The following is a 17,375-nucleotide window of genomic DNA, read 5'->3' on the forward strand; positions in this document are numbered from 1 at the left end:
TGCTTTGTTTTCTGTGATTCTTTCTGTATGGCTATCAGCAGGAGGCTCAGCCTTCGGGACTGGTGGAACTGGGTGTTGATTATCTAATGAAAGTGCTGAGGTATCCAGTCTTGACCCAGTAGTGTGGTCACACACCAAGTCCCAAGGCAATCAGTAGGACCACCACTTAGCCACTTTCTGGTCTATGCACCATCCTTGGACTGTTGTCAATGCCTCAGGCCTGAAACAACTTTCAGGATCACAGCAGTATAGACTGCCGATCCTGCAGTGACTGCTGGAATCCCAGAAGTCTAAATCCTGCACCCACTCTGCCCTTAAGAGACCTTTTACAGGACCTTTTAAAAGGTCCTCCAGCACCTGCAGGACCCAGAGCACTGCCATAGCAGGCTTTCTGCTCCAGTGGGTCCAGGGAGCATCTGAGGACTAGTCCCTCATCTCTGGAGGGACCTGAAAGCACTGTGGGACCAGGCTTCCAGTGCTAGGGCCCTCAGAGGCCAGTATGGGACCTGAGCATTGGCTCCAGTGTGGTCAGGGCCCCCTGAGAGACTGGAGTTTGGCTCCAGTGGTCTCTTAAGGGCAGAGCGGGTGCAGGATTTAGACTTCTGGGATTCCAGCAGTCACTGCAGGATCGGCAGTCTATACTGCTGTGATCCTGAAAGTTGTTTCAGGCCTGAGGCATTGACAACAGTCCAAGGATGGTGCATAGACCAGAAAGTGGCTAAGTGGTGGTCCTACTGATTGCCTTGGGACTTGGTGTGTGACCACACTACTGGGTCAAGACTGGATACCTCAGCACTTTCATTAGATAATCAACACCCAGTTCCACCAGTCCCGAAGGCTGAGCCTCCTGCTGATAGCCATACAGAAAGAATCACAGAAAACAAAGCACTCAAATCTTCTTGGAAGAAGTGAAAGGAAAATCTGAAAGACAAACCCACTCCAACAAATGCAAAACATGACAGAAATGCAACCACCACCTATGATCTACCCCCAACCAACACAACCACCACCTGTGATCTACCTACAACTGACTATTTCCTCCATAAGGCAATTCAAAAGTATAGAAACGGCAAAATGTCTGAGGAAGAATTCAAAGTTGTACTCTTTAAAAGAATTTATGACCATATAAAAGAATAAAACAGATGCATGAATTAAAGAAATCTACCCAGGACCTTGACAAGAAAATCTCCAAAGAGAATGAAATAATTGGTAAACTGGAAGTAAGTCTAAAATATAGAGGAAAGATTCAGCAAGGAGATTGAAAGACCGAAAAAGAATCAAACAGAAATACTTGAAATGAAGGATATGGTCAAGTATGGGCATGTGCGGGGATCTCGGTGCGCCAGCTGCTGGGCGTGGCGCTGGTCTCCCATGGGCTGCTGGAGTGTGGTGGGTCCCGCACCGCGTTGCCGTGGGTCTCTGCTACCGGAGCTGGCGGCTCTAGGACCGCTGTCAGCTTGCCCGGTCAGGTACCGTTTCAATTTCCACCATGCACTCTCTCTCTAAATTCGGGACCCGTTGGCCACCAGGTCACGAGGGGAGGTGCGAGAAACGGCGAAAGCTGGATTTCCGTGAGTTGTGGTTTACGAAGAGATAGCCCTCTCTGGGAAGGCTGGATCGTAGGCAGTAAGACACAGAACTCAGCTCAGTCAGATTCGGTGGCACCGCTCCTTTATTCTGTGACTCAGCTCGGCTCAAGGTCTTAGTGATTCAGCCCCCATTAATTAGGGGAAACCAGGATATTTTATACTGTGGGGGTAGTGGTAAAAGCCTTAGCTGATAGGTACTTTTAGGATGCCTCGTTTACATGTGGTGGTGGACTCCTGCCAGGCTGCCAGACATTGTCTGAAAATCACACAGGAAAACCTGGCAGTTTCAGAGCCAGAGGCCATGTTTCTGTGACGGCTACTTCAAAAGATGAGTCAGGAAGATGCTGGGAAGGCACCCTGCTGATAAAAGGAGTCTCTGCATATGAAGCCCAGCCCATAGGCTATCTGGACATGGAGAGACTGCTACTTTACACAACAGGGGTCCCCAACAATTCTCCATTCAAAATACTCCATAAATGACCCTGTTAAAGTGTCACTGAGGAACTCTCAAACTTCCCTCTGAAACTTCACAAGCTAAGCCTCCACCATCCACACCTCTTTTGGCATGTTCCCATAGGACAGCTCACCAAGCTCCAAACTCTCAATGGCTTTTCCAGGCAAAAGTTCCAAAATCTTAGCACAGTCCTCCCAAAAACAACATGGTAGGGTTCATCACAGCAATACCCCGTGATCCTGGTACCAATTTCTTCTCGTTTCTCTAATGCTATGATAAACACCATGACCAAAAGCATCTTGGGGAGGAAAGGGTTTATTTTATCTTACATCTATCAGGTCACAGTTCATCACTAAGGGACGTCAGGGCAGGAACCTGGAGGCAGGAGCTGAAGCACAGATCATGAAGGAACACTGCTTACTGACCTGCTTCTCTGACCCATGCTCAGCCTGCTTTCTTATACAACCCTGACCACCTGCCCAGGGGTGTCACTGCCCACAATAAACTGGGTTCTTCCATATCAACAAGCAATTAAGAAAAGGCCTCAAAGATATGGCCACAGGACCATAACTCCCCACCCCAGGCATCCTCTTCCCAGGTGTGACAACTGAAGTTATCCATCACCACAACCTTCTTGAAAAGACAGAGTCAAAAGGTAAGTGGCTGTTTAGTGATAGTGGGAAGGAGGGCTGAACAGGCAGAGCACAGAACTGTTAGGGCAGCAAAACTCTCCTGCATGACAGTACGTGATGGTGTCTGAGTAGAACAGGGCACTCAGCACCCTAATGAGTGAACACCAATGAAGCAGGGCCATGAGCATATTTGTACCCTAACTACACCTTCTGCTGACCCTGAGAGGAGGCTTGTGCTGGAGGGGGAGGGGAGAAGAGCCAGCCACAAATACTGTCTTTCCTGCTCGGTTTTGCTGTGAGCCTGAAAGTACCCAAATAAATGAAGTTTAAGGATTTTTCTTTAAAAACAACTGCCTGGTGGTAAGCTTTGTATATTTCCCACAGTTTAAAAAAATAAAGATAATACATAAAAATATACACGGGTAAAATTCAAACTTCAATATAGATATTCCAATGAATTTTAGTACAAAAAGCTTGTTGTGGTTTAGATTCTATATTGAAACCAAGTTTTACTGCTTAACTGACCGGATTCATGCACCTGAGTAGCCTACCAAGAATAGTTTTGGGTATCAAAGCAAACATACAGCAAGAGGCTGAAGGCAGGGCGGGTAGGACAGCTTGTCTCTGACAGGGTCATGCAGGCCATCTTTTTCGTGGGCAGGGAGGTGTCGGACATTTCTAGCTGGAACCCAGATAGGCTTTGGTTGATCAAATCCTGAGTTTCAGGGGGTGCCAGCTGCTCGCTGGCATGAAGTTCAGAGGCTCTCATGTTGGGCGCCAGATATGGGCATGTGCGGGGATCTCGGGGCGCCAGCTGCTGGGCATGGCGCTGGTCTCCCGTGGGCCGCTGGAGTGCGGCGGGTCCCACACCGCGTTGCCGTGGGTCTCTGCTACTGGAGCTGTCGGCTCTAGGACTGCTGTCAGCTTGCCCGGTCAGGTACCATTTCAATTTCCACCGTGCACTCTCTCTCTAAATTCGGGACCCGTTGGCCACCAGGTCACGAGGGGAGGTGCGAGAAACGGTGAAAGCTGGATTTCCATGAGTCGGCTTATGAAGAGACAGCTCTCTCCGGGGAGGCTGGGTCATAGGCAGTAAGACACAGAACTCAGCTCAGTCAGTGGTACAGCTCCTTTATTCAGTGACTCAGCTCGGCTCAAAGTCTCGGTGATCCAGCTCCGATTATTGAGGGGAAACCAGGATATTTTATACTGTGGGGGTAGTGGTGAAAACCTTAGCTGATAGGTACTTTGTGGGATCCCCTATTTACATGTGGAAGTGGGCTCCTGCCAGGCTGCCAGGCTGCCTGAAAATCACACAGGAAAAGCTGGCAGTTCCAGAGCCGGAGACCATGTTTCTGTGACGGCTACCTCAAAAGATGAGTCAGGAAGATGGCGGGAAGGCACCCTGCTGAAAAAGGAGTCTCTGCATTTGAATCCGAGCCCGTGGGCTTTCCGGACATGGAGAAACTGCTACTTTACACAGCAGGAGTCCCCAACAGTCAAGCAAATAAAAAAACCCGACAGATACCATCATTAACAGAAAAGACCATACAGAAGAACAAGTTTTATGGATAGAGGGAAAAATCAAGACAATAATACAAGCAAACATATTTAAGAGGAAAGAAATTAAGGAGCATGGACCAAACTTCCAAGAAGTCCAAGATACATTCAAGAGGTTAAATAGACAGACTACTCAACAAAATTATAGCAGAAAACTTCCCAAATCTAGTAAAATAAAAAGACACACAAATACAAGAGATGCATAGAATTCCAAATAGACACAACCAGAGAAGAACTCACTACAACACATCATAGTCAGGATGTCAAAAATGCAAAATAAAGAATCCTAAAAGCAGCAAGAGAAAAATGTCAACTTACATACAAAGGCAGAAATATCAAAACTACCCCAGATCTTTCATCATCAACCGTAAAAGCCAGAAGAGCACAGAATGAAGAACTTCAAGCTCTGAAAGTAAATAACTGTGAATCTAGAATGCTATCCCCTACAAAGTTATATTTCAAAATTGATATAAAATAAGGGTATTTCAAGACAAATACAAATTCAAGCAATTTATGAAAATACATAGCATTATAGGAAATTTTTACTGGAATATTTTATAGGAAGGAAGAAGAAAGATAACTTCCTCCAAGTAAATACATGAAGTGTACACTCCATGAGAAGAACAGATAAACAAACTAGTCTCATGAAAGAAAACTCATGTCAAACACAACAACTCAGCAAACTAATATGGGAAAAGGAAAAGAAATAACACAAAATTCAGCAAAACAGAACATTGTCAAACAAACACATAGGAACTAGAAAACCCCTTTCTATAATAACCTTAAATGTAAACAACCTCAGCTCAACAGTGAAAAGACATAAACTAGTGGACTAGATTCAAAACAAGAACCAATTATTTGTTGTCTCTAAGAAATACACCTAACAAGCATGCAAATATATAAAAACAAATAATTCAACATTAAATAGTTCAAAACAAAGTACTAAGCAAGTGGAAAATGTAAACAAGTAGGAGTAGCTACCCTTATAGCAGATAAAGTAAGCTTCATATAAAAACTAATTAAGAGATAAAAAGGACACTATATATTAATGAAGGGAACAATTCATCAAGAAGATATAACAATAGTGAACATCTATGTACCAAATATTGTAGCCCCAAATACTAAAAGGCAAAAAAGGTCATATAGGTCCTGATACAATAATACTGGAGGAGTTCAATGCCCCACTCTCATTTTAAGATAGATTTTTTTCAAATTAAAAACAAGTTAAAAAAAAAAAAGAAAAAAGAAAGTCAGGCATGGCAGCATATGCCTTTAATTCTAGCACTCAGGAGGCAGAGATAGGCATATCTCTTGGAGACCAAGGCTGGCATGGTCTATGTAGCAAGTTCCAGGACAACTACAGAGAGACCCTGTCTCAAACAACAATAACAAAAAACAAACAAAAAAATCAATGAAATCTTAGAGATAAAATACAGTATGAATCAACTTGATTTAACTGACATATATAGAATATTCTACCCAATAGCTAGGGAATACACTTTTTTTTTTTCAGCAGCATATAGAATCTCTTCCAAAATCAATCCCAAGACACAAAGGAAGCCTCAATAAATACCAAAAAATATGGAACTACTTCCTTGAAGATTATCAGACCGCAATGAAATAAAAGTAGAAATTACCAAGAGAAACCACAAAAATACCTGGAGACTAAATAATACGTTCTTGAATGAACAAAGAATGGGATCATCCAAAAAATTAGAGATGAAATTTAAAAATTCTTAGTGACAGATGATAATGAGACCACAACCTATCAGAACCTCTGGAACATAGCCAAGGCAGTCCTAAAAGAAAAGTCTACAGCCGTAAGTGCTCACATCAAAAAATCTGACAGATAGGCCTAGTGTGGTGATGCACACCTTTAATTCCAGCACTTGAGAGGCAGAGGCAAGAGAATTTCTGTGAGTTCAAGGCTAGCCTGGTCTGCATAGTGAGTTCCAGGTCAGCCAAGGCTACATAGTAAGATGCAGGCTCAAAAACAAAAATCTGAGAAAGCTCAAAGAAATAATCTAGTGAGGCGCCTGAAGACACTTGAAAAACAATAAGCAGCCAATCATAATCCTTGCAGTAGAGAGCAAAACCAATAAAGATAAAAAAGAATTAATGAAATAGAGATTAACCAAAGAGTTGATTCTTTGAAAAAGGAAACAAGATTGGCAAATTCTTAGCTTATCTGACAAAAAGAAGACACAAATTAACAAAATTAGAGATAAAAAATGTGCGGTTTCAACAATAAAATACAAAACATTATTAGAGATAACGTTGCAAACCTATACTCTGAAAAAGCTGGAAAATCTAGAAGAAATAGAAGAATTTCTAAATGCAGATAATCTGCCAAAATTAAAACCAGAAGAAATAAATAAGCAGACCCATTACAAGCATTGGAATAGAAGCCATAATCAAGTCTCCCTTCCAAGAAAAGTCCAAGACCAGACACCTTCATCATTGAATTCTATCAAACATTCAAGGAAGATCTCCTCCCAATACTTCTTAACTTGTTCCACAGAATAGAAAGTGAAGGAACACTAACAAACTTGTTCTATGAAGCCAGTATTATTCTGATACCAAAACTAGATAAAAGACACAACAAAACAGAAAACTATGGACCAAGTTCTTTGATGAATGTAGATGCAAAAATTCTCAACAAAATACTCAAACAGAATTCAGGAACATATCAAGAAGAGCATACATAATAACCAAGTGGGTTTCATTCCAGAAAGATAAGGTTGATTCAAAATAAGTAAATCAAAAAATGTAATATACCATATAAACACATTGTATTAGTCACTTTTCTGTTGATGTGATAGAAACACTGACCCAAGCAATTTATAGAAGGAAGAATTTATTTGAGCTTACAGTCCCAGGGGAATTACAGTCCTTCATGGCAGGGAGGCATGGTGGCTAGACGTGGCTGCAAGAGCAGCAGAAGCTAAGCTCTCACATCATCAGGCAGGCACAGGAAGCAAGAGAACAACTGGAGATCTGGCAAGGCTTAAGAATTCTCTAAGCCCACCCCCAGTGATGTGCTTCCTCCAGGATAGCCACACCTTCTAAAACCTCCCAAAACAGCACCATCATCTGGGGACAAAATGTCCAAACACTTAGAGCCCATGGGGGACATTTTCATTCAAACCATCACATTCCATCCCCTGGCCCCCATAGGCTCATGACCATATAAAATGCAAAATGCATTTAGTCCAACTTTAGAAGTCCCCATAGTCATTATCAGTCTCAACACTATTTAAATGTCCACCTTAACTGTAAGACAAATTATATACTCCCAACATACAGTGGAACCAAATACACATTACCATTCCAAAAGGACGGAATGGAGGCATAGTAAGGAAATATGAGACCAAAACAAGACCAAAAACCAGCAGGGCAAACACCAAATCCAGTAGCTCCACGTCCAACTTCTGGGACTTTACTTCCAAAGGGCTTAGATGGCTCAGTCTCTCTAGCTTTGCTGCGTGCAACACACATCTCTCTCTTGTGCTGGTACCACTCCCTGTGTGCAGATCTTCTTGGCAGATGCCTCACAGCTCTTGGATCACGAACTTCTTGGGGTCTCCACTGCCAACCAGGCTTCACCTTCACAGCTTCATGCAATGGCCTATCAGGGCTTTTTCTAGGCAGGAGAATCCCTGCTTCATGCTGCCTGGCCTCTGAGGCTCTCTGAAACCTTGGAGGAAGAATTGATGATCCCTTCACTCTTCCATCTTTCATGCCTCTAAAGCCAGCATCAAGTGAACAACACTGCCAAGTTTGACTGAAAGTTTGGGGTGGACTCCAGCCTGCTTTATCCATTTTAGAAGCTTGTCTCTTCAGTGGCCCCTGCAGCATTTTCCTTTCACAAATTGGAGGCATAACTGGGTGTGGTCTTGCCCTGGAGGCATTCTCTCCATTGTTTAAGTCTGAATCTCTAGGCCCCTCCTTAATCACTTTAATCTCCCTAATCACTTTAATCTTATCAATGGGATCCTCTCCATCACATGCCAGGGCTCCAACATTTATCTTCCAAATGCTCTTTTTCAATCCAAACTGTATTTCTTTTTGCCCCATTTGCTCTTTTTCACTGTAGATCTGCATAATATTCACTATTAATATCCATGCCACCATTTCTACATTAGGCTGCCTTGAAATTTCTTCTGCCAGAGAAAATAGTCCATTGCTTTTCAATTTAGCTTCAGGCAAGCTTTTAGGTTGAGAGCAGACTCCAGCAAGACTCTTTGCCAAAATATCCCAAGTGCTGCTTAAATCCTTATTTCCCTCTGGAACTACATTGTTCTCGGCACTACTTCCTTCCAGGTGTTTACTAGAATGGCCTGTTAAGGTCTTCTTACAGCAATCAACCATTTTTCTAGCCCAAACTTCTAATATCTTCCACATTTTTCCAAAACCCCACATGGTCAGGTTCTACACAGCCAGCAGCCCACTCTCTGGTACCAATTACTGTATTAGTCACTTTTCTGTTGCTGTGATAGAAACACTGACCCAAGCAATTTATAGAAGGAAGAATTTATTTGAGCTTACGGTTCCAGGGAAATTATAGTCCATCATGGCAGGGAGGCATAGTGGCTGGAGGTGGCTGGAACAGGAGCAGCAGAAGCTAAGCTCTCACATCATCAGGCAGGCACAGGAAGCAAGAGAGCAACTGGAGATCTGACAAGGCTTAATAACTCTCTAAGCCCACCGCCAGTGATGTGCTTCCTCCAGGAGAGCCACACCTTCTAAAACCTCCCAAAACAGTGCCACCATCTGAGGACAGAATGTCCAAATACTTGGAGCCTATGGGGGACATTTTCATTCAAACCATCACACACATTAAAGAGCAGAAACAACATAATCTCAGTTAATGCTGAAAAGGCATTTGACAAAGTTCAACATGACTTCGTGACAAAAGTTTTGGAAAAGTTAGGAATAAATGGAACATACCTCAAAATAATAAAGGCTATATGCAACAAACCTAGTGCTAATATTATATTAAATGGATTGAGAGTGTTTCCTCTGGAATCAGTAATGAGACAAAGGTGTCCACTCTCCCCTCTCTTATTTAGCTATGGCAATTAGACAAGAGAAAGGCATAAAGGGGATAAGAATAGGGGAGAAAGAGGCCAAATTACCCTTATTTACAGATGACATGATTCTACACTTGAAGGACCCTATAGAATCTACTAGAAAACCCATAGGTCTAATGAACACTTACAGTAAAGTTGCAGAACACAAAATCAATACAGAAAATAATAACCTTCTTATATACCAACAAAATGCTCTCTGAAAAAAGAAGCTAGAAAAAAATATGTCATCAAAACAGCATCAAAAATAATTAAGTACCTAGGATACACCTAACTAAAGAAGACAAAAGCTCTACAATGAAAACATCAAGACACTGAATAAGGAAATCAAAGAAGATACTAGATGATAGAAAGACTTTCCATGCTCCTGGATTGGTAGAAACAATACAGTGAAAATGGCCATATTACCAAAATTGATTTACAGATCCAATGCAATACCTATCAAAATAACAATGTCATATTTCACAGAACTAGAAAAAGTAATCCAAGAATTCATACAAACCTTAAAAAGACCACAAATAGCCAAAGCAGTCTTTCAGAGTAAGAACACCTGGAAGTATCACAATACCTAACCTGACTATACTACAGAGCTATAGTAATAAAGACAGCTTGGTGCAGGCATAAAAACAGACAAATACAAATAAAGCTATAAATTCATTCATTTCATTAAACTGGAATGGAAAAAAAGTAGATAGGTAGACCAGTGGAACAGAATAGAGGACCCAGCAATAAACAGATACAGCTATGCCCACCTAATTCTTGACAAAGGAGGCAAAAACATATGTTGGAAAAAAAGATATTCAAGAAATGGTGTTTGCAAAACTGGATTTCCACCTACAGAAAAATGAAATTAGATTCACAACTTTCAACTGTACAAAAATCAATTCAAATGTGTCAAAGACCTTAATTTAAAGCCTGAAACTCCTAGATGAAAACATAGGGAATACTCCAGGACATCAGGGCAGGCAAAAATAGAACATCAATAGCACAAAAATTAACCCCAAGAATCAACAGATGGGACCATATGAAATTAAATAGATTCTGCACAGTAAAGGAAACTATAAGCAGAGCATACAGACAGCCCACAAAATGGGAGAAAATCTTTACCAGCTATACATCAGACGAGGGGCTAATATCCAGACTATACAAAGAGGTGCAAAAACTAAATACCAAGAAAATAAAATTACCAAAAAATGGGACACCAAACAGTTTTCAGACGAAGAAATACAAATGGCCCAAAACTGTTTTTAAAACTGTTCAACATCTCTAATCATCAGAGAAATACCATACTTTGAGGATTTGAGTTTACACCAGTCAGAATGACTATTATCAAGACATACAACAACAGGGGGACTGGAGAGATGGCTCAGTGATTAATAGCACAGTCTGCCATTGCAGAGGACCTGGATTTGGTTCCCAGCACCCACATGCCAGCTAACAACCATCTGTAACTCCAGTTCCAGGGAATCTGATACCCTTTTCTGACCTCCACAAGCATTGTATGACATGGATGCACTTACATACATGTAGGCAATACACTCATACACATAAAATAAAATAAATAAATAAAATTTTAAAGGACTCTAACAACAAATGTTGTAGAGAAGGTGGAGAAAGAGGAACCTTTATTCACTACTGATGGGAGTGAAAATTAATACAGCTATTATGAAAATACGTCTGACAGTTCCTCAAAAAATTAAAAATAGAGCTACCATATGAACAACTATCTCACTCCTCGATATATATCCAGAGAATTCCATATCTTACTATAGGGATATTTGTACCCACCAAGTTTATTGCTGCTCTATTCGCTATAGCAAGGAAGTGGAACCCATCTAATTGTTCATCAACAGATGAAAGGATAATGAAAACCTGATACATCTATGAAATAGAATATTACCCAGCTTTAAAAAAACATGAAATTTTAAAAATTCATAGAAAACTGGATAGACCTAGAATTTATAATATTAAGTGAAGTCATTCAATCTCAGAAAGTTAAAAAAAACACATTTTCCCTCAAATGCAGAGAGCATAGCCTATAATGTATATATGTATATATGCAAAAAATACACATGTGAATATACTATAATAACTAGAATTGAGTAAAAGAAAGGGTAATTTGAAGTGAAAAGGAGTGTAGTGTTTGTCTTTTTTTCATAGGGGGATGTGTATGTTCAACTTTCTGTAGAAAGCCCTTCTGCATCCATAAGAGTCCAATAAGTGTTGCCTCTTTCCAAGAGGGATTGTAAGAGTGGGGCTTCCTTTTTTATTCCATTAATCATTAGTGCAGTGGGAACTGGACATGACTGAGCACTGCTCTGTTGGATATGCTGAATGAGACCTTACCATATTGTTCTTGGTAACTACTTTTTTATTTTGCTAGCACCAAACCCTGATAGGTGATTATGTATCCAGATATAACTACAGGTACCAGGATAATGAAAAGGTACCAGGGAGGTAAAGGAAAAGAAAGAATCTGAAAGAGAAGAACAGTAAGAAATAGGACTTAATAAGGGAGATATGGATAAAAATTGGGTTAGTTTAAGGGAGCAGGGAGGGAAGGGTATACAAAGAACCTAGGGGATAAAGGGAAAGAAGGATCTGAAAATAGGTAGGACCATAGAAGAAGGGTATTAGTAAGGGAGAAAGGGGGGAAATGGGGGCACCTTAAGTTGCTTAATTGGGGAAATCATGATGGAGGGGTTAGACAATGAGAGAGATAAATAATGCCTAGCTAGTTTTAAAAAAACAGAGGGAACCATATTAGTCCAACAACCTACTGACAAATTATACATACAACCAGATCAAAGAATATAATATATGTCTAGGCAAGGTTTATTTGAGAGCTTTTGGTCTTTGCCAAAGCTTTAGCTACATGACACATGGTAATTAAAAGTACCAGACTGGTGGAACTAACCTTCTTGGATGGTTAACAGACATACTATGAGGCCTATACTAATTTGGACAGAGGGGCATAAAGCACAGTTTTTGCTCATTTCCCTCCTAGGTTGACTAGTTCCAGGGGACTATGAGCATCTCTCAAAATGTCCTGTAACTGTGGTTAGTCACCTGTCCTCTTGATCAAGGAGGCCGTGGAGACCCCACCAGATAGACTTGAACCAGTATCCAGTCTACAAAGAGGAGGGTCAACACAGAGGAAACATTTCCTCCATGCTTCCAAGAAAAGCCAGCTATGGTCGAGTAGGACCTTTGACTTATCTTCACAGAGATGGAACTGGTAAAAGAATGGAGCCAGGGGCTCTTCCCAAGCCCATGTGACCCCTGAGGAACAGATCCTCAAACAACCTTAAAAGTAAAAATAAATTGGTTTATCTGGGTCAACTGCAGGGCCTTAAACACCCAAAAGGAAAGTATAACCAAAGATTAATGGGGTCAATATAATTTTTTAAGAGTCCATATGTATAGCTAAAGGCTACATAACAAGAAACAATGCCAGACAGGAGATATCTTCCTTTGAGTTATTGGCCAGCATGGCCCAAAAGACTCACAGACAGTAACCCAGAATAAAACTGGAAAAATGAACGGCAGACCCCAATTTTATCTAAAGGAATACTGACAACTGATTACTGCTAGATGAGGAACAGCTGACGCTCCTAAAACAAAAACCTCTAGATATGCTGACTAGATTCACCAGAAGGACAAGTAGTGGGGAATGGCTGGGGGAGCTGACAGCACAGCAGACAGTAGCAGGGACATCAGGGTATAAGGGCACTAGTTGGGGGAAGGAGGCTATGAGATTGTGCTATCTGATAAGTGGGTGTATAGTTGAATGAGATGGTTTGGGATGTTCTGTGTGATATATACACACACACACACACACACACACACCATTGAAATCTACCAAATGACTTTATAGACATACACAGGTGCCAAGAATTCGAGTGTAACCAGCTGTGACTAGTAATAATCAGATACATAGAGATTAAAGATACATGTGCAAACATCTAAGTGTTAGTAGCATTAAAAATGTAGGGGCTGGAGAGATGGCTCAGCAGTTAAGAACACTGGTTGTTCTTGCAGAAGACCTGGGTTCGTATCCCAGCACCCACATGGCAGCTAACAACTGTCTGTAACTCCAGTCCCAGGGGATCTGACAGCCTCTTGTGACCTCCACAGGCATTGCACAACACAGGTGCATTTACCTACATGCAGGCAATACACGCATACACATAAAATAAAAATAATAAATAAAATTTTTTAAAATGTTGGAAACAGCATATTTTAAAATGAAATACAGATCTTCTTTAAAGGTTAAAAACTCATTCAATTTTATGTCTTACAGGGCTTATTTATACTGAGTTCAATATTGTATAACTGTATTAATTCAACTGTGAATCTAAAATTTTACAGCCACTTTTGAAAGAGATGTATCCTTGCTCTGGAAATTGTTACTGAATATGTTAAAGCTGTAATGAACTGCTTCTTCTAATCATGTGGTTATTAAATAAAAATATTTTTTTAAAAAAAGGGACAAAGCTGCTGCTTCTATAAATCTGTGCATCATGACATCACCTCTAGTTACTTGTTTAGAATTTTCCCTTCGGAAATTACCTTTTTCATTGCTTCATGAAGAGAAGGGGAGAGATAGTCACATTAGCTGAAAAGAAATTTTTAAATCATATTGTCTCTACTATTCTGTCTTAATCCAGCATCATGTCTTAATAGTTTAACATTTTCTTCCTAGTTCAGTCTCAGCCTGCAATTATCTCCCCAGTTCACATCTTAGAATAAGCAGGAAAAATTAATAGCATGGGCTAAAAGTCAGGTAAATCTCTGTTCAGATCTACACTGCCATTTATTAGCTAGGTGACCTTTGGCATGCTAATTAACCCTTACAATAGTAACAATATCAACTTCTCAGCATTGTAAGATTTAAATAAAGGGGGAAATTAAAAACATTGAACCCAGTACCGGTCTCACAGTAATATTCACCTTATCACCAGATTGGCAAAAACATCAGAGTTTGTCCATGTGAACAACGGTGTGTAGCAACAGAAACTCTCATGCAGGGAAACTGGCAAAATGAAGATCCACATAATCTTGAGAAAATAACACATAGGGCAGAAAAAAATATACAGAGCATCATTCCACTTAGATAGAACGAGGGATGAATATCTTGTATATGGTTTTTAGTGTGTACAAAGGAAGAATAACACAAAATTTAGAATAGTGGTTTGTTCTGAGGGCAACAGAGTCAGGGAAGGGTACCTAGAAGTTTCAAAGATGTTAATGATGTTTCATTTTGTAAAACAGGCAGTGGAGAGAGTGGCACTATCTCTTGAACAGGATTGGCAGCCTTTTTCTATAAAAGGCAAGAGCATAAATATTTTAGACTTTATGAGCCACAAGTAATCTCTATGTTAGTGTCTTTGCTTTTCACAACCCTTTTAATATATAAAAACCAGGCCATAAGAAGGTAAGGGTGCTTGCTGTCAAGTCTGATGACCCCTGAATTTGATCTCCAGAACCCACATGGAGGAAAGAACTGTCTCCTGAAAGTTGTCCTCTAACCTCCACACATGCACCATAGTGCATACATACACACACAAACACACACACACACACACATCGGGGGGGAGACAGAAAGGGGCAGAGACAGAGACAGAGAGACAGAGAGAAAGAGAAACAAGTATACAAATGTTTTTTAAAACTTAGAAAAATATATAAAAAACATTCTTAGTTCATGGGCCATACAAAGAGACCTGTGGTGAGACTTGGCCCCCAGGGCACATTTTGCCAATCCCTAGTTTTAACTGCTTGTCTATTTTACATTGGCTTTGAGATACTCAGTTCTACACACACACACACACACACACACACACACACACACCCTAATAAAAATTTAAATGAAGCAGGAAATTTCCAGAGAAAATATCCACCTTCTTCCTAATCCACATAAAAGTCTATCCATAAGTCTTCACTCTCTGGCAGTCCCTCAGCAACTTAAAAAATGAAACTGCACTTTCTCTGATTCTAAAGAAAAGAGATAATAAGATGCTCTGAATCTCTTGGCCACTCTAAACAGACTAGAAACAGATTCTAAACATCAAAGTCTACACTTAAGTAACAGCTAAGACTGAACCTTGGGCAGCAGAAGTCACCAGCAAAATTCACTGGTCAATCACACAATCAGTGTCTTGTTACCACACATGTAACTGCATCTTATCTCTCACAACAATGTTATGTGGTGGATACTATTATCAATCCAATTTTACCATGGTGAAAACTGAGGTCACATAACTGGGAAGTGGGCAGTTGAGTATGGAGCCCACACTCTAACCATGACACTGTTCTAATCGTTTAGTGCATTTGTCTCCCACCACAAATAAATGGTATTTTCATTCTACAAATAATGTGGGTATGCAACTCTCCTGTCTTAGAAGCTTAGCTGGAGGCTGGGACTGGAACCAGTACTGCTTGTGCCGATGACACTCTGCTTTGGCTTATTTAGGGAGCACTTAGCAAGTCTCAGCTTGCCAGTGGTGGGCAAAGAGCTGCTAAATTAAAACAGGCTCACTTTTTAGCCTCAATGATGGGCTATAACAGTTCATCGGGCCATGGGAAAATAACTGTATTCTACGTCCAAGGAAACAACAAACTTGGTCTTGGAGGAGTTAGCAGGTCCTAGAAGTTATTTCTGAGATAAGGAGAAAACTTTGATAGTTATAAAATGGAAACATAATCGGTCTCACTTCAAGCAAAGCCAGAATGTAGAATGGTCATTACCATTTACTAGACCAGCATTTTAAACCACCTACTGTGTGGCACAACCCTTGATACATGCTGAGATACAATGACTCATATGCTGTAGTCTCCTCTGGAGGCTGAGTCATCTATCCTGGGCCCCAGTGGAATGTTTCTAAAAGAGCTCAAATGAAAGAATTCAGGTCCTTAGGCAGGAGAATGGCAGTGGTAGGACAGACATGGGAGAGAGGGCTCTCTTCCAGCTGTAAGAATACCCTCCACCCTGCAGCTTGGGCAAAAGGCAGAACCACACCCATCTCTGATTATTGTCAGAGTAGGGGATCCTCTTTTAGCAAGAGTTAATAACTACCTTACTCCTGAGCAAAAGGTGGGGATGAGGTAGGAAGCAAAGTACTTGTCAGGAGCACAGATCCTAAGCTGTGCAGCTTCATTTAGGATGTGAATGATTCAAAAGTTTCTCTCAGGTGTTAGAGAGATGACTCAGTCAGTAAAGTGCTTGCTTTGCAAGTATAAGGACCTGAGTTTGATCCATAGAACCCATGGGCATTGTGGCTGGTGCTTGCAATCTAAGCACTGGGAAGATGGAGGCAGGTAAACACTTGGAGCTCTCTGGACAGACAGCCTAGCCTACTTGGTAAGTTCCAGGCCAGTGAGAGACTATGTCTCAAAAAACAATGTAGATAATTCCTGAGAAATGACACCCAAGATTGACCTCTGGCCTACACACACATGAACACATGCATATAAGTACAGACACAAAGTTTTCTTGGTACCTCAAGTCACATAATACATATCTGCTTTAAATCATGATTCCTTCCCTCCATCTACACTCAGCCTGAACAACCCTCCAAACCGTAATGATCAGAAAGGTCATCATTGTTCATGGACATTATAGGGGACATGAACAGAGAAAGGCAGTGCAGAATACCATCACCAGGAGATTAAGTGAGAAATCTGTTCACTGCTTTCTCCCACTGCCAAGTATTTCTGTCCTGAGGGAATCTATTTCTATCCTGGAAAAAATTTTAGAGCACAAGCCCTGAAGAGAGGCCTGGTGAAAGGGGTCATGGAGAAGCAGCAGACACAACAATCCATGGATAGCACTCTCCCAGGGAGGAAGTATAACAAAAGGTATCAAAAACTAGTGGCTGGTGGGTTCCAATGAATTTACACATTTATACTAATTTCAGTTCCAGCTGCTAGCTCCTCCCATCACCAACTGCCCTTCACAGCAAAGACCTGAAATGTACCCAATCTGTCATACCCTAATTAGGCCTCTAGAGTAGAAAGAAATAGCCCCTATGGTGGTTTGAATGAGAATGCC

This window comes from Nannospalax galili, unplaced genomic scaffold (assembly GCF_000622305.1).
Source record: "Nannospalax galili isolate Female #2095 unplaced genomic scaffold, S.galili_v1.0 scaffold336, whole genome shotgun sequence".
In the NCBI taxonomy this organism is placed as follows: Eukaryota; Metazoa; Chordata; class Mammalia; order Rodentia; family Spalacidae; genus Nannospalax; species Nannospalax galili.